Raw genomic sequence first — 12,016 nt, forward strand, 5'->3', positions numbered from 1 at the left:
AAGACAAGTCAACAATTTTCAAAAATGAGTTTAAGATTGAATTGAATTCATACTGAGGATTTTAAAAATGTGGTCTATTTAGATTTTGAAAACATTTGACTTTTTGTTGTAAAAATGAATTTAAAAAATAGTGAAGGGAAAAGAAATGAGCCGAGACCAAATCTGAGGCAAAAAAAAGAAAATTTCAACATTAAGTATTTAACATGCAAAGATTGTTCATCATGTCATCATGACAATCGATTTTTTATTGAATTCAAGTTCTTGCAAAACAGAAAACATTAATTTTTTGTTTTTTTTACTCGATTTTTTCACAAAGAGAGTGAACTTTTCAACTCCTAGTTGCGTATCTCTTCATTTTTTTTCTATTATGCGTCAAGGTATGTTTGTGGGATGTTGTGTGATATATTTCCAGTCATTAGTTACTTTCATGGAATTTTAATAATTCATAACAAAATCAGGGCAATTTGATACTTTAAAACGCCGTAACACAAAAGTTTAAAAAAGGGACTTGTCTGGTTCTTTCTGTGTACTCTTCAAATAAGACAGTTAGTACATTATTTGTTGGCAAGTCACAAGTGTACATATAATACATATAGGAAAGGAGCCAAAACGCTTCCTTCAGGAACTCCGGCTTAAACTTGTCCATATTGAGAGTACTCACCTTCTACTTGTACCCTAAGGCCTAAAGTAGTGATCTTGCAAGTATGACTTCAGCTAGTGGTAGAATTCTGGAAGGTGTAGGCTTATCTTGTAGGTATAGCAGGCCATGACGCCAGACTTTATCAAACGCTTGGCAAACGTCAAGAAATGCAGCAGCACAACTTTTTTTTTCTTCTAAAGAGTTCTACATAAATGACTGAGATAAGAATACGTGGTGTATCTAGTGAATTGTTGAGTCTTGTGGAGCTTCAATCAAGAAAAAAATGAACTGAATTTGATAGGAATTGAAGAGCAAGTTTACTTTGAGTGGCTAGGGAAGCATGGAAACTCAATTCAAGATGTGAAGGAGGAGAGGTGTCACCGAGGTGCTGCATGAGGAACACTGCCTAAAATTGGCCAGAACGTTTTTTTTTGTTTTTTTTTTTCAATAAAATAAAAAATACTTTGCTTGAAATGAAATTAAACTATATTCTGATATTCTATAGCATAAGCATATCCTAATTCAAGTTGAATAATAAGTTGATGTAAACCTAGGTTTGAAAGTGAACAAAAATGGGTATCAGGGTATCCGAGGAACGTGTAATCTGTACTAAACGTCTTCATTTTCCCTGCCTGAAAGAAAAATTTTATTAACGACTATTACCTTTTAGAATCAACATCGCTGAAATAGTGATGTAATGTGTGCGTAATATTATGCGAAATAGTTTTCTTACAATGATTTAAGTGCGTTTCGATCGATGGGCATGGGTTCGCCCATCACCACCAGACTTGTGACCAAAATCGCCATAACCATAAAACCAATCAAATACGTAATCTGCATGTTGATTTTTTTTTCAAGAAACGAAGTTACGCGGTTCACTTGTATTTGTTATGTACTAAATTTACTGAGGACTGGTGCTATCTAAAGAAGTGATTGTTGCCGAAAGTATTTTTATACCAAAAAGTACATTCGTACTGTGGCTCTAGCGTCGTGTTTAAAATGAATTAGCGGTTTTCTTCGCTTTGATAGGCCGCTCATTTTTAAAAATTTTTACCAACGTATTAAAGCTATAAATCTTTTTATTCATTCATTTTCATAATACAGTCGAACCTCACTAAGTGGCACTCATGTATAAGTGGAAAACCTCTATAAATGGAACAAAACTTGTTTCCCTGGCACTGAGGTTTTAAAAACGAAAAAATTGACAGTATTGACACATAAATTTTTCTTCGAGAATGTGTTCAGAATTCAGAGAGGAGTTAATTTTTTTAGAGGGCTAAAACCGGTTCTGATTCACATTTTTTGCGATTTACCTACTCTGCAAATATTATATTTACGAGAAAAACGTATAGGATTATGTTTCCCTTCAAATTCTCGATAATTTGATATGTACTACGCTCGATATACCCATCCCTAAAGGAGGGTGTCTAAAAAAGGAGTGGAAAGAGGTGGTGTTAAAAAAGGTCAGTTCAATAAATTAATCAAAGTTACAACTTGATATCATTCGTTTTCGCTCAATTTTTTTTTTTATAAAGTCTACTCACCCAAATACTAATCAAACGACTATTGATTGGTCTTCAACCGTTACCGAGGGTTGGTGGGGGGTGCTTGATTTTTCAAGTAACACACAACTGAATCGTATATTTGATGTTTTGAGATCGCTGAATACGAATATGAACTTATTTTCTGGGTCCAATTCCTCAACCCCCCTTCTCTGTGTACCCCCCCAAAAAAGGCCAAAATTAAGAAAAATTGTGAAAAGTCGGGTGATATATCGAATGGAATGTTTTCGAGGTCGCTGAGTACGAATATAAACTTACTTATTCTACCAGTTTTTGATTTTTTTCAAAATACAAAATATAAAAAAATGGAACTAGGATTTTTACTATTTTGTCGAATTTTAACAAAATTAATTATTTATAATATTTTTTTGCTAGAAATACCCATAGGGTAAATAGATAAAATATTTTAAAATAAAATCTCGAAAACATACTATTCGGTATACCTATCACACGACTTTTCACAATTTTTCTAAATTCAAACTTTTTTTGGGACAGTTAGGAGCTTGACTGCCCAAAATTGACAGGAACAACGTTTTTTTTTTTTTAATGAAACAAAAAATACTCAGCTTGAAATGAAATTGAACTAAGTATATTCTCATATTCTATTGCATAGGATAAGCATAGCCTAATTTAAATTGAATAATAAGTTGATTTAATCGTAAATTTGAAAGTAATACATATTCTCATATTCTATAGCATAGGCATGGCCGAATTTAAATTGAATAATAAGTTGATTTAAACCTAAGTTTGAAAGTAATCAAAAATGGGTATCCGATGAACGTGTAATCTGCACTAAACGTCTTCATTTTCCCACCCTGAAAGAAAAATATTATTAAGGACTTAGGTATTACCTTTTAATCATCATTCTCACTGCTGAAATAGTGGTGTAATGTGTGCGTATAATATTATGCGAAATAGTTTTCTTACAATGATTTAAGCGCGTTTCGATCGAGAGGCTTGGGATCGGCCATCACCATCACACTTGTGGCCAAAATCGCCATAACTACAAAACCAATCAAATACGTAATTTGCATGTTAATTTTTTTTTTTTAATAAACGAAATTTCGCGATTCACTTGTAAGTTGTATGTACTAAATTTACTCAACACTGGTGCTATTTTGAGAAATTACTGTTGACGAAAGTGTATTTATACAAAACGGGACATTGATTGCGTATTTCGTACTGTGGCTCTAGGCTCGCGTTTGAAATAAATCAGCAATTTTTTTTGCTTTGATCGGCCGCCCATTTTTTCATTTTTACCGACTTGTAATCAAAGCGGTAAATTTTTAATAATACATAGACCTTTATGCCTTATTTTTAATAAACAAGAAAAGTTTTTCTTTTATTAGTAATATTGTTGTTCAAAATAGAAAATTCAGTGTCGTGAAGAACGAGTATTATCTATTATTATTGTACACCTAGGTACTTGTATTCTTCTTTCAATTTTTTTTCTGAAATCTGTCAAGGTCAATCTTGAGAGAACCCCCATCCAGGGTTTGGCGAAGAGCTTTTTTCCAACTCAAAGACTCCAAGTTGGAGTTAATTCTGGATCAAAAAATTGCCTCTTCGTTTGATTACTCGTATTTTCTTTATCCAAAAATGAGTTAAAAGTTGATTTGCAGTCTTCTTTTATTTTTTCAAAACGATCACCTAAGTGGATTTCCATAGCCAAATTTAAAGATGCTGAATGTAGATGGAAACAAAAGATCAATCTGATGGAAATTCGTTTTGAAATTCTATCACATGAAAATTTTTTCCATATGGGCTCATGGATGAGAAATTAGAAACAACTTTACAAATTTTCATTCCCTGGGTTTCGGAAAAATTTTCACATCACAACATAATTGGAATGAAATGGGTCAGATATTACACCTTTTTTGATTTCGAAATAATTCTCATCTACATTTTATAAAACTGATGTTTTTGGAAATTCTTGGCAAAAAAATATGTTTTCAAGTTGGAAAACAGTTTCATTTTTGGTGAAAAAAATTTGTGTAGAAAGGAAGAGGGCAACAATTTTGAAAATTTGTTGAAATTTATTCAATTATGGAATTTGGAGGGGAAAATGGGAAGTGAAAATCTTATGTCAATAAATGTATGAATTCTCCTAAATTTTCAAAATCAGATTCCAAAAATAAATTTTCTATTGCAGCAATTGAGGAGGTGGATAGCAAAACGCAATAACTCCATTTTTGTTTTTTTTTTGGGAAATTAGGAAAAATTGTCAGGAGGGGAAGGGTGGGGGGGTCGAGTTCCGAAATTGGTGTCAAATGAAAGGGGAAGGTGCCACAAATAAAATTTCCACTCAATTTCAAAATTTCGGTCACCTGGGTAAGCACAGTGAGGAAAAGAAAAAAAAGTTATTGCGTTTTGAACGCAAAATTTTTTTTTGGTGTTTTTCTGCAAAAAAACGTATTTTTTATTTGAAAAAATTGATGTTTAATCGAGAATTTTCGATAAAAAACAATTAAAAAACTGGAATGTGAAATTCAAACAATTCCTGTGTGTGATATGGCATTAAGAGAGTGGCAACGAAAGCACCATTTTTTTAAGTAACTCTTACCCAACGATTTTCAGTACCCACCCGATGAAAAAAAAAACAGTGTTACCACATCTGCGCAACTGAAATGTATAAAAAGTAGTGGAGTTATTGCGTTTTGCAAACAAAATCTCATTTTTCAGTGCATTTAGCTCTAAAATCAGACTTGTTTTCCTCGATTGCGCTATGATATTCAACTGATGGACAAAATCTGACACCGGGAATGGATTCGCCGTTGAATTTTACATAAGGATAGATATCAAACTCAATTTTCGTAATTTTGGAGTTATTGCGTTTTGCTATCCACCTCCTCAATTAATGTTCATCTATTTTTCGTACTTATATCTCGAGTAGTCTCCAAAATGAAAATTACTCTGTTGGAAAATGTTGAAGGTTTTTATAATACTTCAACCGGAATTCCAAGAAGGTAATAGACGCTTAAGAGGGAGGAAATGGCCCTCGAGAGCTTTCAGGTTGATATTTGCATAGAATGTAGGTACCTTGAAGAAACATTCGTGTGAAAAATTTCAGACCCCGCAAGCTCCTTCTCTTTTTGAAAAAGTCTCAATCTCTTTATGAACTTACAATAAAAAAATTTACATCAGTCCAGTGTGAACCGATTTTTCTGATTTTCTAGTATGTTGTAGATACACATAGGAGGTATCCCCATAAAAATTTTTCCCCTTATATTTACCCCTCGAAATAGCGTTTTTCACCTTATTTTATGCTTTTTAACGATGAAAATTGCGAGATACAATTTTATAAACACGTTTTTTGGATGTTTTTTTGTCCTCTAAACGTTGTATATTTTTTTCAAAATTTTTACCAGCGTGTCGTGAAGGATGATCCTCTCCAGAGTCTTCAGCTACCCACCTAAATTTTAACAATTTTTTAAATAAAGTTACTTTGATGATGTCGGTGTTGTTTTCGTATGATTCGAACCCCATGAGCAGAAATATTGCGTCAGATTTTGTTTTACTCTTACTCAGCCCCTTAAGATCCTCAGCTTCCTGCTTATAATTTCCACTATTTTTGAAATGGATCCACTTTTACCATATGTATGTGGCGATGGCGTCGTTTTCATATGAACCGAACCACCTGAGAACGCACATATAACGTCAGATTTCGCTTTATTTTCACCTCCTCAATTTCCATCGTATTTGCGAACCCAAAATCTTTCGGGGGCTGTTTCACCTTTCTTAAGTGCCTATGACCTTTCGAAACGAAAATTTTTCAAAATCAAAAGTCGTGGATTTTTTGACCTTTAGACTATATTCTAACCCTCAAAAAAGTGATTCTGTAAATCAAATCGGGGAAGTGAAATGTTTTGCGCGGAAAGTAGGCTTACGGACGAGCTCTTGCTAAAAAAGCAATGTCCCCAGCGCTGGACCCGCTTATTTTCGAAATTGGGGCCCAAATGGGGCCGATTTTGGGTCCGTAAATCATTCGAGGGAAGTGTGGGGACATTGCATTTTTGGATAGTGTTGGTATCGTAGATGAAAAATATGCAATGTCCCCAGCCCCCCAGGCGCTTAATTTAGGCTCACCCCCCTTTCAAAATTTCGACTTTCCAATAAAAATTCATTAAAATGCGAGAAATGAACATTTTTGGATGAAATTTATGTATACTAACTAATGAAGGCATGAAGAAATCATATCCGGCGAGTTTTGGTTTTTGCAAGCCCCAGTTGGGGCTGCTGGAGCACCCCCACCCCTAATTTTTAAGTTGGGGTAAATCGTCGATATTGGTGTCGTTTTCATATGAAACGACCATGCTGATGACGAATATGAAGTCAGATTTGAGACAACACCGCTCAAAACTTAGGAATGAGGAGATAATGCATGTGAAATTGAGTAATGGAAAACTGAAGAAATAGTTATTAGAGTCTCAATAGTACATATATTCCGCTCGATCAAGCTATTAAAAGCGATTTTATGATTGATTCTCATTCTAGACACTATTACAAAGAAATTCAGCCTTTGTGACCTTTCATACTCTCCCCCCTTTTCCGAGGGCCCGCCCCCATATTACAAACTGGGATGGCGTATTGCCTTCCTTATGGCTGGCTCCCACAAAAAAGTCCAATCATATCGTTGGAGTGCTACCAAAATGTTTATTTTTTTATTTTGGCATACCCCAAGTCTGAAATGGAATTACCCAATGAATTAACGGTAATTTTCTCGAATCTGAGCTCCCAAATGCACATTTCTTAAATGGGATGTTTCTCGAATCCTTTGTTTCTCAAAATCCCGAAAAATTTCTCTTTCAACGAATGAGTGTCAACACTTTCTTTTCTTCTGTTCAAAAAGCTATTTAATTTTCGAAATGGGATCTTTTCACCCTTTGAAGGAACAAGAATTCGCAATTTCGATCAAACAAAATACAAAAAATCTTTGAAAATGAAGTGACTTATCGATTGTTACCAATTTAAAGGTACTATAAGTTCGGAAATTTACTCAATTTTCCGATCCGGTCTCTCTGACCTCCCCTTCTCTTCCTCTAATAGGTATGTTTCCCAAATGTCCTCGATATATTCTCAAAAAATTGAAAAAATGACTTATGGCCTGTCATTTGTTTGGTTTCCGAGGATGCTGAGTACAAATATTCACTTATTCATTTCAAGGTTGCAAGCACTCTCCTCTGAATGCCCTTCCAGCTCTAACATTTTGAAAAGTGTTCGAAAAATTGGGACATAGATAAATGCAACATCAGGTTCTCAGGGTGTAGAGGAAGACAGGGGCGCCTTTGAGATTGGGTGTGGTGTATTGGAAAAATTCGATTGAATTGGGAATCGTGTTCTGAAGTTGGTTGAAATTGGTCAAAATTTGGGGGGGGGGTGGATTGAGTTGAGTACAAGCCCTGAGATTCCGAATCGGTGACAGCTTACTTACGCGTACACGTTTCCATAAAAAGAAACAAAAAATATTTAGAATTTTTGCATTTGGAGAAAATTTACTTTAGCATTTTAAAATTCGCGATAAAAATGTTCAGGAAAGTGGTCATTCGGGATTTTGAATTTTGGGAAAAGGGGATTTAGGAAAACGGTAAGTATTTGGGAAATAACCCATTTGGGGAATGCCCAACGGAGAATTCGGATGCGGAATTTCGGGTGGCTTGTGCGACCTAAGTAAGTTTATTGATTCAACTTTTAAAAAAAAAATATGTAAAACATTTTAACGATTACGAATTACATTTTTGACTGTACCCCTTCCGAATATGCAACTCATCAAAGAAATCCGACTTTATAAAACTGGTGTTACCGTCTTATTTACTGATTTATTTTTTTCTTTGTATCATATTATCGTTTTTTTGAATTTCGTAGTCATTTGTATTTTTTCCATTCGTTGCTTTTTCGTTAGGTTCCGTTTAGTATTGTTCTTATTACATATTTTTGTATAACATATTCCATCATTCGTTTCATTTTTGTTCAGAAATGTACTATTGAGTAGGGTCTCAATAGTACATAATGATTGAGTTTTTTCGAGGGAGCCAGCCATAAGGAAGGCAATACGCCATCCCAGTTTGTAATATGGGGGCGGGCCCTCGGAAAAGGGGGGAGAGTATGAAAGGTCACAAAGGCTGAATTTCTTTGTAATAGTGTCTAGAATGAGAATCAATCATAAAATCGCTTTTAATAGCTTGATCGAGCGGAATATATGTACTATTGAGACTCTAATAACTATTTCTTCAGTTTTCCATTACTCAATTTCACATGCATTATCTCCTCATTCCTAAGTTTTGAGCGGTGTTGTCTCAAATCTGACTTCATATTCGTCATCAGCATGGTCGTTTCATATGAAAACGACACCAATATCGACGATTTACCCCAACTTAAAAATTAGGGGTGGAGGTGCTCCAGCAGCCCCAACTGGGGCTTGCAAAAACCAAAACTCGCCGGATATGATTTCTTCATGCCTTCATTAGTTAGTATACATAAATTTCATCCAAAAATGTTCATTTCTCGCATTTTAATGAATTTTTATTGGAAAGTCGAAATTTTGAAAGGGGGGTGAGCCTAAATTAAGCGCCTGGGGGGCTGGGGACATTGCATATTTTTCATCTACGATACCAACACTATCCAAAAATGCAATGTCCCCACACTTCCCTCGAATGATTTACGGACCCAAAATCGGTCCCATTTGGGCCCCAATTTCGAAAATAAGCGGGTCCAGCGCTGGGGACATTGCTTTTTTAGCAAGAGCTCGTCCGTAAGCCTACTTTCCGCGCAAAACATTTCACTTCCCCGATTTGATTTACAGAATCACTTTTTTGAGGGTTAGAATATAGTCTACTTGTTTAGTTGCAATTTCATCGAAGTTGTCAAAAAAATGAATTACATAAATGCTGTGTTTTAGACATTAAAATTTTCTTTTACGAGTTCTTTGAACGTCTTAAGAGCGTTAAAAGGTTTATCATTTAAATTTATTTTTGGATTCGAATTTTTTTTTGATGGTGCTTCAAAAGTACGAGGTGCAATTGGCATTGGTGAACATGAATAATTTTTGAAACCCGGGTAAAAGAGTTGAAAAAGAATCGAACTCGTTTGAACTAAGAGTCATCGATTCAGAGATCGATTCTTTTTTTAAAAAGAGTTTCAAAAGAGTTGATTCAAACCGAGTATATGTAATCAACTTTAGAATCAATTCATTTTCAAAAAGAGTTTGCCTCGCCTCGAAACCATTAATGCTGTTTTAGATAAACCTACCATGAGACTTAGGGTCACCAAATCGGAAAAAATCTCTACCACGTTAAGCTTCCCTTCTATGAGACTTAGAACACTGGTGTTCCAATTCCAATGCAAGTAGTACAGAAAATTGAGTCAAGTTCTAAATTATTTGTACTCATTCCAAACGAATTTAAGTAAGCTCTGCTTTGAAATCTTTAGAGAAAATTTAAAACTTGCTGAAAGCTCTTGAATGAGTCAAAAAAGCTAGTTTAAGAGCAGCGTTTTTTTTTGTTTTCAAGAAAAAGATTCTACTTTGAATGAAATTAAACTGTATTCTCTTATTCTATAGTATAGGCATAGCCTAATTTAAATTGAATAATAAGTTGATTTAAAACTAAATTTGAAAGTAATCTATATTCTCATGGGTATTCTATAGCATAGGCATAGGCGAATTTAAATCGAATAATAAGTTAATTTAAACGGAGGTTGGAAAGTAATCAAAAATGGGTATCCGGTGAACGTGTAATCCGTACTAAACGTCTTCATCTGCCTCCTCCCACCCTGGAAAAAAAGATTATTAACGACTGTGTTATCATTTAGGATAATATGTGAAATATGTAGTTTTCTTACAATGTACCAAGCAATTTTGGATCGATGGGCTTGGGTGCGGCCATCACCATCGCACTTGTGGCCAAAATCGCCATAACTACAAAACCAATCAAATACGTAATCTGCATGTTGATTTTTTTTCTTTTTTAAGAAACGAAATTTCGCGATTCACTTGTAAGTTGTATGTACTAAATTTACTCAACACTGGTGCTATTTTGAGAAATTACTGTGGCCGAAAGTGTATTTATACAAAACGGGGCATTGATTGCGTATTTCGTATTGTGGCTCTAGGCTCGCGTTTGAAATAAATCAGCGGTTTTCTTCGCTTTGATCGGCCGCTTACTTTTTTTCACTTTTACCGACGTGTAATCAAATCTGTAAATCTTTAATAATATATACACCTTTATGCCTTATTTTTAATAAACAAGAAACGTTTTTCTTTTATTAGTAATGTTGTTGTTCAAAATAGAAAATTCAGTGTTGTGAAGAAGAACAAGTTTTTTCTATTATTATTGTACATATTTACTTGAATTACTACAGTTTTTGATTTTAGTTATATTGAGACGACTTTGATACCTTTTTTCATTTTTTTTCCAAATCTGGCGAGGTCGATGATCAAGAGATTTTTTCCAACTCCAGGACTCCAAGTTGGAGTTAATTCTGGATCAAAAAATTGACTCTTCGTTTGATTCTTTTCTTTATTAAAAAATGAGTTGGAATTCGAATCGCAATCTTCCTTCATTTTCTCAAAACGATTTGATGGAAATTTGCTGTAAAATTCCTACACCTGAAGACAAATTAGAAACACAATTTTTCAATTTTCGTTCCCTGGTTTTGGAAACATCGACGGCTCACAAGGGAAACATTTTTCCATCACAATAGAATTGGAATGAGGTGGGTTTGATATTACAGCGTTTTTGATTTCAATATAAATTCTGGAAAAAATTGATGTTAAACTGATATTTGGGAAATTTTTTACAAATGAATACACATGTTTTTAAATTGAAAAACAGTTCCGTTTTTGGTAAAATGAAAATTTGTGTAGAGAGGAAGGGGACAATGATTTTGAAAATTTATTGAAATTTATTCAATTTTGTAAGTTGGAGGGGAAACGGGTGGTGAGAATCTCATGTCAATGAATGTATGTGTTCAAAACTTCTCAAATTTTCAAAATCAGATTTAAAAAATAAATTAGGTAACTCTTGAAGCAATGAATATTTATGTGTCTTTCATACATCTCGTCTCTCGAGTTAGTCTTCCGAAATTCCGAAATGAAAATTTTTTTGTTGGAAAATTTTAGGTTTTCATATACTTAAATACTTCAATTGGAATTCCAAAAATTTCAAACAAAATAAAAAATTGTGTTTTTAAAACCTTGTTTCCATGGGACGAAACCAAAAGTTTTGCTTTGGGAGAGGGGGGAGATGTGCTACCAAAGATTTTCCGACTGGCATTAGAGAAAAATACCAATTTTTTTGAATAAAACGAAAGATGGGAAAACAATTCTGTTAGTTGACATTATAGGTACAGGGAGGTCTTCTTATAGCCTATCATGTCTCTTATAAGAAATTTTCGTCTTCCCTAGATAATTTCAGTGAAGGCAAAAGCTTACAAAAATTCGTATTTTGATTGAGGAAAACACTTTTTTATGCGAAGAGTTTAATTTTTTCGGTTTCAAAATTTTGGAATTTGAATTACCATGTCTCATAAATTCCAAGTTTGAAAAAAAAAACAAAACAGTTCCAAACAAACTAAGGGCAAAAGCTTTTAAAAATTCGTATTTAGATAAGTGAAAGAGCTTTATTTTTTTATGTGAGGAGTTTGATTTTTTTTTGGTTTCAAATTTTTGAAGTTTGAATGCTGGTTCTTTAGAAATTCCAACTGTGAAAAAGTTCGGGAAGCGAAAAAAATCGTTTACTTCTTATGTGAAGAGTTTGTTTTTTTATCTAAACACTTTTTTTTTTTTGATTTAGGGTGTTTATGATTGTGAATATGTAAT

General features: G+C 33.9%; 1 protein-coding gene and 2 long non-coding RNA genes across 4 annotated transcripts in view; 1 reads left to right on the forward strand and 2 right to left on the reverse strand.

The window, feature by feature from the left end:
- DCX-EMAP (Doublecortin-domain-containing echinoderm-microtubule-associated protein) overlaps nucleotides 1–12,016 on the forward strand; it is a 52,817-nt gene that overhangs the window by 13,565 nt on the left and 27,236 nt on the right. The gene's annotated exons all lie outside the window — the stretch shown is intronic.
- LOC135840907 (uncharacterized) lies at nucleotides 1,104–1,664 on the reverse strand. The gene is made up of 2 exons (XR_010557800.1): nucleotides 1,374–1,664; nucleotides 1,104–1,272 (listed from the first exon to the last, which is right to left on the reverse strand). It is a non-coding gene; the product is annotated as an uncharacterized LOC135840907 (long non-coding RNA).
- LOC135840908 (uncharacterized) lies at nucleotides 2,770–3,370 on the reverse strand. Its single transcript, XR_010557801.1, has 2 exons — nucleotides 3,130–3,370; nucleotides 2,770–3,017 (listed from the first exon to the last, which is right to left on the reverse strand). It is a non-coding gene; the product is annotated as an uncharacterized LOC135840908 (long non-coding RNA).

Source organism: Planococcus citri, chromosome 3 (assembly GCF_950023065.1).
Source record: "Planococcus citri chromosome 3, ihPlaCitr1.1, whole genome shotgun sequence".
In the NCBI taxonomy this organism is placed as follows: domain Eukaryota; kingdom Metazoa; phylum Arthropoda; class Insecta; order Hemiptera; family Pseudococcidae; genus Planococcus; species Planococcus citri.